The 13,048-nt window shown below is 46.7% G+C and overlaps 1 protein-coding gene across 3 annotated transcripts in view; it reads right to left on the bottom strand.

The window, feature by feature from the left end:
• The window catches only part of LOC143818277 (N-acyl-aromatic-L-amino acid amidohydrolase (carboxylate-forming)-like), an 82,002-nt gene extending 77,734 nt beyond the window's left edge, over positions 1-4,268 (bottom strand). Inside the window, exon 1 of one of the 3 annotated variants that reach the window (XM_077299635.1) lies at positions 4,195-4,268. The gene's annotated coding sequence lies outside the window, so the exon portion shown is untranslated. The remainder of the gene's footprint in view (positions 1-4,194) is intronic. The other 2 variants (XM_077299637.1, XM_077299636.1) reach the window with 2 other exon arrangements.
• Between the last annotated feature and the right edge of the window lie 8,780 nt (positions 4,269-13,048).

Here is a 13,048-nt window from a genome sequence, read left to right as displayed (position 1 = left end):
CCCATGGTCAGTCCAGGCATTGCGGTCCGTACATGGTCAAATGTTTTTGGTCTTAGTCAACTGAGTACGTTACAATCTAACAAAGCATGAGTTACACAGAATATCCTCCAGACCAAGTACAGGTCAGAAGACGCTTGTAATCCATTAGAGTGTTCACGTTGCTTTAGAAGCTTTGTCTGAAAAGAGATGGAATGTTGCCATAGGCTTTCATGGCACCCACACCTATTAACTAGTTAAATGCCGCTGTCAAACTCTGACAGCAGCATGTAACAAGTGCTTCCGGCCATCGGACTGGAAATGCGCACACTGCTGACCCCCGTCATGTGATCGGGGGTCAGCAGTGTGTCGGCATGACAACCAGAGGTCTCCTTCAGACCTCTATGGTTGTTGATGCCAGATTGCTATGAGCGCTACCCTGTGGTTGGCGCTCATAGCAATGCTGTAATTCTATTACATAGGGGCGATCTGAGCATCGCCTCTATGTAGCAGAGGCGATCGAATTGTGGCAGCTTCTAGCCTCCCATGGAGGCTATTGAATCATGCCAAAAGTAAAAAAGTGTTTTAAAAAAAAAAATAAAAGGTTCAAATCACCCCCCCCCCCTTCGCCCCATTCAAAATCACACAATAAAAATAAAATCAAACATACACATATTTGGTATCGCCGTGTTCAGAATCGCCCGATCTATCAATAAAAAAGGATTAACCTGATCGCAAAATGGCGATGCGAGAAAAAAAAAACGCCAGAATTACGTTTTTTTGGTTGCCGCGACATTGCATTAAAATGCAACAGCGGGCAATCAAAAGAACGTATCTGCACAAAAGTGATATCATTAAAAACGTCAGCTCAGCACGCAAAAAATAAGCCCTCACCCAACCCGAGATCACGAAAAAGGAGACGCTACGAGTATCGGAAAATTGCGCTATTTTAAAAAAAGTCAGCAAACTTTGGAATTTTTTTTCACCACTTAGATAAAAAAAAGAACCTAGACATGTTAGGTGTCTATGAACTCGAACTGATGTGGATAATCATAATGGCAGGTCAGTTTTAGCTTTCAGTGAACCTAGCAAAAAAGCCAAACAAAAAACAAGTGTACGATTGCACTTTTTTGCAATTTCACTGCACTTGGAATTTTTTTCCCATTTTCGATTACACCACATGCTAAAACCAATGATGTCGTTCAAAGTACAACTCGTCCTGCAAAAATTAAAGCCCTCACATGGTCATACTGATTGAAAAATAAAAAAGCTATGGCTCTGGGAAGGAGGGGAGCAAAGAATGAAAACGCAAAACCAAAAAGCTCCGGTCATGAAGGGGTAATCATTTACAGGGCCACTTACAGTTTCCTATGCTACAGAATTGAAATGTATGGGTAAAATGAGATTCCGTACTGATGGTACTAATGGCATGCAATTTTTTTTCTCCACTGTACCGATTTCAGAGTGCTGCAATTTTTTTTCCCACTCCATCTGAGAAAAAAAAAATACACAGATCTGTACTGCCTCATTGAAAAACATTGGACAAAATGTAATCAGATTTTTTTTTTATTGAATTGCGCTGGTATTAATATGCTACTGTGAGCGACCCCTCAAAGTGAGATTCTATCTGTAGTGACTATGTCTGATGGCAAAATGTTGTGATGACGTTTTACCTGACACAGCGGTCCATCTAGATTGCAGAGAATTATTGCCTGTTCTGCCCAGCCATATAGTTGCTGTCTAGAAAGTTTAGTCATTTTTTTTATGTCTCCGTTATTATAGACATTGTATTTTTGTGTGTATTAAAGGGAACCTGTCCCCCCCAAAATCGAAGATGAGCTAAGCCCACCAGCATCAGGGGCTTATCTACAGCATTCTGGAATGCTGTAGATAAGCCCCCGATGTATCCTGAAAGATGAGAAAAAGAAGTTAGATTATACTCACCTGGGCGGGCGGTCCGGTCCAGGGCCTCCCATCTTCATAGGATGACGTCCTCTTCTTGTCTTTACGCTGCGGCTCCAGCACAGGCGTACTTTGTCTGCCCTGGTGAGGGCAGAGCAAAGTACTGCAGTGCGCAGGCGCTGGGCCTCTCTGACCTTTCCTGGCGCCTGCGCACTGCAGTACTTTGCTCTGCCCTCAACAGGGCAGACAACGTACGCCTGCGCTGGAGCGTGAAGACAAGGACGTCATCGTAAGAAGATGGGAGGCCCCGGACCGGACCATGACACCCATCGCAGCAGGACCACCCCTGGGTGAGTATAATCTAACCTCTTTCAGGATACATTGGGGGCTTATCTACAGCATGACAGAATGCTGTAGATAAGCCCCTGGTGCTGGTGGGCTTAGCTCATCTTCGATTTTGGGGGTGACAGGTTCCCTTTAATCCCTCCTATATTTCATATTGTAAGGTAACAGCACCATCTGCTGGCAGTTTAATGCATAGATTCTAGTTTAATTTGCAATGTATGATGGGATGTTCCTGTTGCATTGTGGTCTTATTATTGCACCGTGAAGGGGACAGCAGCCATTGTTCCTCCATGCGTCTGAGGAGAATCCACCCCATTTGGTTTCTGCATGCTCCTTAAACAGCCTGCTCTAAGCATAGCTGGTAAGCACTATCTATTTGTTACAATCCTGTGTTTACCTACTTAGTACAGCAAACGTATTGATAATCATCAGTTTGTATAACCTCATGTTACTGTGTATTACAGACTATTTATGCTTTATGCTCGGTATAGTTATATATTCTGAAATGCTCCTGTTATTGCATCCTATAGTTTCACCCTTTCCCGTTACATCTACAAGCAATAAAAGGTTACTAATTTACAGCCTCTTTTTCTTAAAGAAGACAGGGGGTTTAGCTACATGTCTCATTGCACACCCTGCTAACATGGATGAGGACAGTATATAGCCTATTACTGGCATATAATTAAAATAATTTAATTTTTTTTTTACCACAACCACAATTGTTTAGCCAGTTTACCTGGGGTCACGCAATCGTTTTCTCTCTCCATCTGAGAAAACCGGTTGGATTATGCTAATCAAACTTTGATCAGAGTGGGATCCATTTTTCTAGGAGGTGGTAAGGAGAAAAAAAAAAAGTTTCTCCACCTTCTCCATTCGATCTCTGAAAATCAGAAATGTAATCTGAGTGAGGTCCAGTGTTTCCCACGGACCCATAGACTTGCATTGCCGATTTTGAGCGCTCAGAGGCTCAGATCAAATTCGGACATGTCAAAGATTCTGACATGTGCACAGTTCCATAGAACAACATTGGGTCAAGTGCTCCCTGTGAATCATCCGATTTAAATGGCCAAGTACACGTGTCCTTAGGCCGGGGTCACACTTGTGAGTGCAATGCGAGACTCATTCGAGATTCTCACATCAATACCCGGCACTCGAGACCGGAGTGTGCAGGTACATAGAAATACATGCATGTTCCGGGTATTGATGTGAGAGACTCGAGCGAGTTTCTCACCTTGCACTCGCAAGTGTAACCCCGGCCTCACAACGAGTTTCGTAGTGGAAGATCCTTACTGCTTACCTCTTCGCGGTGGAATTGAATACAGCCATGCTAACTTTCCCATAAAATCCATGGGGCAGGAATAAGTAGACGTTACTTATGAACAAAAAAAAAAAAAAGAAATGTAACTTACATTATCCCTGATTAGCTCTGTAATCTGACATAAGGCTCATACTTGCATGAAATACGGCCGAGTCTCGCAGGTTAAAACCCAGCTCTGCCGACGGCACTCCAGAGCAGAGCGTGCGGCTGCACAGCAATACATGGAGCTGCACGCTCCGCTCCAAAGTGCCGGCGGCAGAGCCGGGTTTTAACCTGCGAGACTCGGCCGTATTTCATGCAAGTATGAGCCCTTAGTCATCCACACGACTTTCAGATTCATTGCTCAATGATGTATGTTAATTAAATTAACAAATTCCAGAATTCCATTTGGTGGATGAAAACAGAATGAAAAAAAAGTGTGTGTTTGATTATTTTCTCATCTTTGAACGGGACCTTTCACATACATAGTGACCTGAAATATTACACTCCATGATAAGGAAAAATCAATGGTCGCTTCCCTACAATGCGGCTTCACGAGATAAATCATTGCAAGCACTTAAGGGAAAGCTTCATCCATGATTGCAAATCTTACATTACACTGTGTGTAATGGGAACCACAAGTAAGGACAGATCACATGCCATGCACGGCTTACCACTAACTTGGAGCTTGCCAGAGCCTGGGATTTTCTTTGGTCTGTAAGGCAAATGAGGTTTCCCTGTGCTTCACTGGGTGGAGCGGATCAGTCTCAGCTTCCTGCTCCTCTTCTTCATTCCCTCCCCTTTAAACCTTGTCCATGTTTCTTATTAGCTGGAAAAGTGCTGAATCAGTGCTGCAGCTTGTGGGCCAGATAGAAGGTCATGTGTGCACCACGCATGCAGCTCCCATTACAGTACACATCACCCATACATGCCCAGGGTAGGAGATTGGCATATAGTAACGTTACATATCCAGAGCCACAAACAGCCCAGCTTGTAGCAGCAGTGATCATCTGCAGCCATTCCTCGCCCAGAGGTTGGTGCCAAGATAAATGCAGACCGGCCCAGCTCTTATTCACCCATACATTATTAAAGAATTCATTTTAGAATTGGAGTTTTGGATATTAACTGCTTCCCCTTACTGTACTGCACTCTAGAATGTTGGCACTAAAGAAAAGAAAAAAAAAATAAAGATCTGCTAAATGCAAAAGGAAATCTCAAGGGACATACAGCCAACGTCACATAGCCGTGACCCTTTGCGGACCAAGTCGTCAGTGAAGAATTGTGGAAGCTTGTCACATATAGATCAAAGCAACAGATCAAACCAGAAATGAAAGCATATGGCTCCGTAAAAAAAAAAGCGCACTCCAATGCTATTTGTTTTGCCGCCGATTGATTGTGTGCCCCTACCCTCACTATCAGTAATCACTGCATCCAGATGTTACAGCAGAGGATGGGATTTCAAAATATCCAATGTCCACTATGCATCCAGAGAACTTTTCCTCTTATCCCAACTCCTTTTATCACTGAAAAATAAAACTGCTGGAACTTTATAATGAAAAACCCTAATGGACTTTGGACATTTTTCCTTCTACATAATAAAAACCCCTGCTCTTTTTGTTGAAGCCAGAGACCTCATTCAGACATTAGTACCGTCATGTGATGGTGGACTAAGTCATGCAAGAAAGCGCTCCGACTGCACACCAGAGATACAGGCAGCCAAAAAGATGCATCAAGTTTCTAAGGATGTGTGCGCATTCTAAGAAATTTGGCACATCATACTTTTTTGGTTCACTTTATATATAAAAAAAATAAAAACACACAAAATGGCACGAGACAAGATTCCTGAAGTGTTCTGCTTGGAAGAAGAAAAAAAAAAAAAAAATAGAATAACTGTAGTATAACCATACCCTTAGGGATTGGCCAAATGGTGCGGTTGACCCATGCACCTTTAACTCCATTAACCCAAAGCAAGTCAATGGCAGCACTCCTACTCCGTCACACACTTAACGGGATTGTCCAGAACTGAAACATGAAGTTAACCATCCCTGCAATAAGCACAGTGGAGGCACCATTGGAATTGGAAGTTCACGGTGTATAGTTGAAATCCAACAGCTCTATACACGATGTTGTGGTCATTTTAGGGTACTGCAGCTCAGCTCCCACTAAAGTATATGGCAGCACTTACTGGGGGGATTGCAGCCTCCACCAAGCTGGTATCCTAAGGACCGGTCAGAAATATGTCAGACCAATCAACTCCTAAGTACAACTGCTCTAGCTCAGGACAAGTATCTGTTGGGGGGTAAGGGCAGGTGTGAACAATCCTTTTGGTGGACAGCAGTCAGGAGCAGGTATGAGCAATGTAACAACCACTTTAATTACACAAGTGACTTTAAATACCCAAATTTACAAGTGCCAACTGATCTGCACACAAGTCACTGATCCCTAGGTTCTTATCGGGGTGCCATATGTATCTGCTCCTGTAGCACAAGTGCCAAGTTCTGCTTCAATGTATGTCATCGTCTTATCCAGCATCACTGTGTATTGGGTCAGATAATTGGAGATAGCGTGTAGTGTGGTCAGAACAAGCAGGGTTACAGAAAGTACAGAGCTTTGGCATTTGCTTTTGACGGTTAAAAGTGTGTAAAATAGTGAAGTAACCGCACCAATCCTCCTCCGCTCCTATGGGCTAGCGAGGCGTCGCACCACAAATGCCATATTTTAACAAATAAGATAGACATTGCGTTACACCGCGTTCTGCTAAGCTGCATCCACTTTCTTCAATGGTGCATGAAGGGCACATTTTGGCAGGTACACATCAAAATCTGCAGCTTTTTTTTATTGGCCATTCTAGTAAGGTATAGAGTAGTGATGAGCGACCATGCTCATGTCGTAATCAAGCATTTTTGGCGAGCTCGGAAAAAAACCCTCGAGTCCCCGCGGCTGCATTCCCATAGTTGTTCAACGGCCACGAGACATGCATGTTTGTTAGGCGATCCCTGCATGTGTTGTGGCTGTCGAACCACCACGAAGCATGCAGCCGCGGGGACTCAAAACATGCCGAATTTAGTCATTAGGGTAAGAGCACGCTCGCTTGTGTGGAGCCCATAGCAAATCCCACACGAAGAGAATTTCATTATTAGAGCTAGATTTTGCAGCTCGATAGACTCCCATCTGTTAGGCAAGTGTAAAAAAAAACAGGTTCTCAAAAAAAAAATATAGTTCTTACCGATAACGGTATTTCTCTGAGCCCATGACGGCACCACGGAGAGAGGGGATCCGCCCACCAAGGACAGGAAACCTACAGATAAAAAGGCGGTACCACTCTCCCGCATCAGTTGTTTACTAGAGAACGATGGGAGACTATGGAACAGCTTATTAGTTTCAACATTACTTTATATTAACTTAATTGAGATACCACGTGGCCTATCAAAACTATCAAAAAATAAACTATGGCACTATATTAACGTGCACACCCATAAGTGAAGGGAGGGAATGTACGGGTGCCGTCATGGGCTCAGAGAAATACCGTTATCGGTAAGAACTATATTTTTCTCTGTCGCCCATGACGGCACCACGGAGAGATTTCATAGATAGTACATTCAGGGAGGGACCACCGCTTCCAGAACCCTTTTACCGAAAGTAAGGTCCGAAGAGGAAATAAGGTCCAATCTATAGTGTCTATAGAATGTGGAAGGTGATGACCAAGTAGCGGCTCTACATATCTGATCGATACAGGTTCCGGCCTTCTCCGCCCAAGAAGCCGCCACTGCCCTCGTTGAGTGAGCCTTGACTTCCCCTGGAACAGACACTCCACTTGACGAATATGACAAGCTGATAGCGTCCGTGACCCATCTTGCCAAAGTGGATTTGGAGGCTTTTTTCCCCTTTCGGGGACCCTGAAAGCATACAAAAAGAGAGGCATCCTCCCTACTCTCTCTAGTGGCTTCTAAATATTGTATGAGACATCTCCTTACATCTAGCGTATGTAATGCTTCCTCCTCTTTATTTTTAGGGTTAGGACAGAAGGAGGGAAGAGAGATCTCTTGAGTTCTATGGAACCGGGAAGCCACTTTCGGGAGGTATGCAGGATCTATCTTGAGAATAACTCTATCCTCTAAAACCTGAGTGTATGGAGGGTTAGCAGATAAAGCTTGTATGTCGCTAATCCTACGAGCGGATGTGAGGGCAACCAGCAGGGAAGTTTTGAGGGATAGGATTTTTAACGGGACCTCCTCCAAGGGTTCGAAGGGAGGTTTAGTCAGGGCTCTAAGGACCAAATTTAAATCCCATTGAGGGGAGGTTTTAATTGGAATTGGCCTTGATCTGCTTGCTGCCCTGATAAACCTTGAAACCCACCGATTCCCTGCCAGATTGTAATTAAACAGAGCTCCCAACGCTGCCACATGGACTTTCAGGGTACTCGTGGCTAAACCGATCTCCAACCCCTTTTGTAAAAATTCTAATACAGTTTTAAGGGGAACCTTTTCTCCTACTTTGGAACCTGATGATGATAGGAATTTCTTCCATATCTTCCCGTATTGTTTTGTCGTGACCGGTTTCCTACTTTGTAAGAGTGGATACTAATGCTGGTGAAAATCCTCTATCCTCTAGTAGCTTCCTCTCAAATGCCAGGCCGTCAAGTGCAAGTTCATAACTTGTGGATGGTTGACCGGCCCTTGGGAGAGCAAGCCTGGGAGGTCTGGGAGTACCCACGGGTCGGATATCGACATTCTCCTCATCCAAGAGAACCAAGGTCTCTTCGGCCAGAACGGGGCTATCAAGATTACATGAGCCCCGTCCTCCCGAATCTTCCTCAGCACTGCCGGAATCAGGGCAAATGGGGGAAATGCGTAAGCTAGATGATGCCGCCATGGAATCAGAAACGCATCCAGGGCTACCGGGTTCCCTTGAGGATTTATGGAGCAAAAGGAGGTTACTTTTTTGTTTGTGTTGTTGGCAAAGAGATCTATGTTGGGAACCCCCCATTTTTTTGTAATCTGGGTAAATACCGTCTGATTTAGCTCCCATTCCCCTTGCTTTAAACTGGAGCGGCTTAGAAAGTCCGCTTTGAAGTTGTCCACCCCCCTTATGTGTAGACTTGTCAGGGATAAAAGGTTGCTCTCGGCTATCTGAAAAATTTCGTTGGTTACCTCCATCAGTTTTTTGGAGCGAGTCCCCCCCTGGTGATTCAGGTATGCTACTACCACCCTGTTGTCCGACATGACTCTGACATGGTGGGAGTGAAGGGCCCCCAAGAATTCCTGGAGGGAGAACTTGACCGCAAGGAGCTCTTTCATATTGGAGGATTCCTCCCGCAGGGATGTTGGCCAGGTGTTTTGAGCTACTAGGTCGCCTAAATGAGCCCCCCAGCCACTGGGGCTTGCATCTGTCGTCAGTATCTTTGAGATTGGGATTACCCATGGGACTCCCTGGGAAAGATTCCTTAGTGATGCCCACCAGGTTAGTGACAGTTGTTTTTGGAGATAATCTCAACCGACTTTCTAAATGCCCTCCCAGAGAGATCTCTTCTGATAAAATCTGCCATTGAAGGTGTCTCGAATGGAGCTGCGCCCATTGGACCGCCGGTATGCACGAAGTCATGGATCCTAAGAGGGACATAGCCTGGCGTAGTGTTATAGAAGGGAGAGCTTGTATTTTGGCCACTCGTCTTATCATCCTCTGAATTTTTTCCTCTGGAAGACGGCATTCTTCCTTTATAGAGTCCAGTATTAGACCCAGATATTCTTGGACCTGGGAAGGTACCAGTCTGGACTTTAAGTTTATCAGCCAACCCAGATCCTGTAGGGACCTTGTCACTGTATCCAGCTGATTGCTGCAGTGTTGGGGGGAGGAGCCTATTATCAAAAAATCGTCCAGGTATGGTACAATCAAGGTGTCTTGCTCTCTGAGATGAGCCATTACCTCCGAAATTATTTTTGTGAATATTCTCGGGGCTATTGCCAGTCCGAACGGTAGGGCTGAGAATTGAAAGTGGCGTAATGTCCCCCTGATATGAACTGCTATCCTGAGAAACCTCTGGTGATCTATGTGGATGGGGACGTGATAATAGGCATCCTTCAGGTCCAGGACTACCATAAAACACCGAGGAAAAAGCATTTTTATAGAGGATTTTATCGTCTCCATCTTGAATGGTTGAATCTCTAGGTATTTGTTTAGGCTCTTCAGGTTTATGATAGTCCTGTAAGACCCATCTGGTTTTTTTCTCAGGAATAGAGGGGAATAATAACCTTGTTCTCTTTCTTGTGGAGGGACTTCTAGAAGAACCCCCTTGTCCACTAGTCCTAGGACCTCGTTCTCTAATGCCCATTGTTCTTCCGCTGAAGACCTTGGAGAGGTTATTGAAAAGAAGGGACGAGGAGTTCTCAGAAATGTTAGCTTTAGACCTGATTTTATTATGCCCAGGATCCATTGGCTGCATGTAATTTTTTCCCAGGCCGGGAGAAAGAGTGACAATCTCCCCCCCACCCGGGGCCAACCTTCATTGAGAGGGTTTCTTGTTGTCGCCGGGGTTTTTATTAAACAGGTACCCTTTATTTCTGTTTTTCTTATCCTCCCATTTTCCCTGGTTTCTCCCTTGCTTTTTACAGAAAAACCTCTTGCTCCGAAAGGGCCGTTTGTAAGCGGGAAAACCCAGGGCAGGAAAAGATTTCTTTTTATCTCCTGCCTTCTCCAGGATGTCGTCCAGGGTGGGACCAAACAGAAATTCCCCTTCACAAGGAATAGTACATAATTTAGACTTCGTCTGTAAGTCCCCTGGCCAGCACTTAAGCCAGAGGGCGCGCCTTGCCGCGTTAGAGAAGACCGCTGATCTGGCAGCCAATCTAATAGAATCAGCAGAAGCATCTGCTAAAAACGCGGCCGCCCCTCTTGGTACCGGCAAGGTATTCAGTATGGAGTCACGGGACGCCTTCCCCTTTAGTTGGCCCTCCAGTTGGTCTAACCAAATCATTAATGAACGGGACGTGCATGCGGCTGCGACTGCTGGCTTTAGACCTCCTCCAGATGCTTCCCAGGCACTTTTGAGAAAAGCATCCGCTTTTTTGTCCATAGGGTCTTTCAAGACCCCCATGTCCTCAAAAGGGAGGGCAAATTTTTTAGACGCTTTAGCAATGGCTACGTCTAGCTTGGGGGCTTTTTCCCAGAAGGAGCAAGATTCGTCTTCAAAGGGGTACTTCCTTTTTGGCGTTAATAACGCCTTTCTCAAGGGTTTCTTCCACTCCTTTTTGATTAGTGCGGAAATAGTTTCATTGAGTGGAAAAGCCCTCTTTTTCTTTTGCTCAAGACCTCCGAACATGATGTCCTGAACCGACCTTTTGGGGTGAGAGTCTACTAACCCCATAGTGCTCCTCACTGCTTTAATGAGGCCATCGGTGTCTTCTAAGGGGAAACAGCTGTGACCCCCAGAGGAAGAAGACGATGACGAAGAAGAGGAGGAGGAGGTGGAGGAGTCAGATGAATCTGAGTCCGCACTATCCTTGTCTGTATTAGACACCGGGGACGGAGACCTGTGTTTAGTCTTCCTCCGTTTTTTTCCCCTTTTCAGAGACTTAAAGGTGTCTTCTACCTGATTCTTAATCAGGGTTTTGAGGTCAGCTGCAAACCCGGGAAGCCCCTCGGATACGGTTTGCTGTATACATATACTACAGAGTCTTTTCTCCCAGGTATTTGGAAGATCTTCTTTACACAGGGCACAAATCCTATGCTTGGTTTTCCCTAAGCTCTTCTTTCCCTAGAGGAAAAGAGACAAATAATACCCTTACTGTCTCTAACTTTCACGAAGATCACTTACCACCTCCAGGACCCATAAATACCGGTTGAGGATGCTCCATGTCCGTCTTTTTCCCCGACGCCGTACTGGACTCCTTGCTATGTTGGGACCTTTGGCGTTCTTTACCGGTGGTGTCCTGGTGTCCTTTTTGCTGTCGCCGTTTTTGCTGCTGCGGCGATGCTGATGGTGGTGGTGGTGACTCAGGTAAGGGTGATGCCATGTCACTCATTCTGATTGCAGGTATGGCCTCACGTAGGCTGCTGTCAATCGGCTGATGATGCGGCTGACCGCCGCTCTGCTATGCTCTGGCCGCTGATGCTGCGCTCTGCGCCGGTGCCGTGCTCTGCACTAGTGCTGCGCTCTGCGCTGGTGTTGGGGCTTGTGCTGCTGCTTGTGCTGCGGTCTTCCGCCTCCTGATGACTGGAGCCAGGTCCATTTTATACCGCCGCGCTTCCTTGGCGCACTTGCGCAATAGCTGCGGCCTCGTTCCCGGCGCCTGCACAGAAGCGCCCATCCGGCGCCTGCGCAGAAGCGCTCTGTCGGCGCCTGCGAGAAGCGCTCCCCCGCCTGCGCAGAAGCGAACCCCGCCAGCGGCTGCGCAGAAGCGCCCATCTGGCGCCTGCGCAGAAGCGCCTATCCCGACTGCGCAGAAGCACCTATCCCGACTGCGCAGAAGCGCTCGCAGAATGCCAGCGCCCACGCCATTCGGCGCCGCAGGAGCTCCCGCGCACGTGCGGGTGGCCCAAGATGGCGCTGCCCATGGCGCACATGAAACGCCGGAGCTCCCGGTTTGCTCGCAGCCTGAATGCGCGGACCCTGCACGCCTCCTGGCCATGCAGTGTGCAGACTGGCGCTTGAAGGGGGGAGAGCCGCGCTACCTCTCCCGCAACCACAGAGGGACCCCCCTGGATGTTGCCGCATCTTACCTAGGGAGGTGACCGCGAACTCCATGTCACCTCCCCCGCACACCCTAGAGGCCCACTAGCCCCAGCGGTGGTGCTTCGGGTCACCACACCAGCCGAGGCAGAGGGACCCCAGCTGCCTGAGTCGGACTGATTGGCCCCGGAATCCCACGATGATCTTCTTCTGGTAAGTCTGTAGGTCTCCCATCAAGGACAGGAAACCAACTGATGCGGGAGAGTGGTACCGCCTTTTTATCTGTAGGTTTCCTGTCCTTGGTGGGCGGATCCCCTCTCTCCGTGGTGCCGTCATGGGCGACAGAGAAAATGAAAGCTATTCCCAATGATATTTCTACAACATTCACTACATCAACTACCGCAGCAGAAACCACACAGATGTTCTGCACAGTCTCCTTAGGCAAACTCGTGATGCAAGCCGCACACAGCTTGGGGAACATTTTCAGCGTCTAAGTAAGTCTCATGGAGAATACCGTGTGGTGTTCCATAATGACTATTAGGGCTCATACTCACATGTGAGAAACTCGGATGAGTCTCGCATGTCAATACCCGGCACTCGGGAGCGGAGCGTGCGGCTGCATGTATTGCTATGCGGCCGCACGCTCCGGATCTGAGTGCCAGGTATTGATGTGCGAGACTCATCCGAGTTTCTCGCATGCAAGTATGAGCCCTTAAACAGGTTGTCGCACCACAATATCATTGCTCACATATGGATTACAAAGGGGAGCAGAGGCTTCAGTCATTGCTCAGCCCTAGTAAATAAGTGCAGGCTGACCAGCGGTAGATCTAGACTTCGCTATATAGAGAAGCATATAACAATTA

The sequence above is a fragment of the Ranitomeya variabilis genome, chromosome 3 (genome assembly GCF_051348905.1).
Source record: "Ranitomeya variabilis isolate aRanVar5 chromosome 3, aRanVar5.hap1, whole genome shotgun sequence".
Lineage (NCBI taxonomy): Eukaryota > Metazoa > Chordata > Amphibia > Anura > Dendrobatidae > Ranitomeya > Ranitomeya variabilis.
The sequence above is the reverse complement of the archived record's forward strand: the minus strand, read 5'-3'. Positions and strand labels throughout refer to the sequence as shown.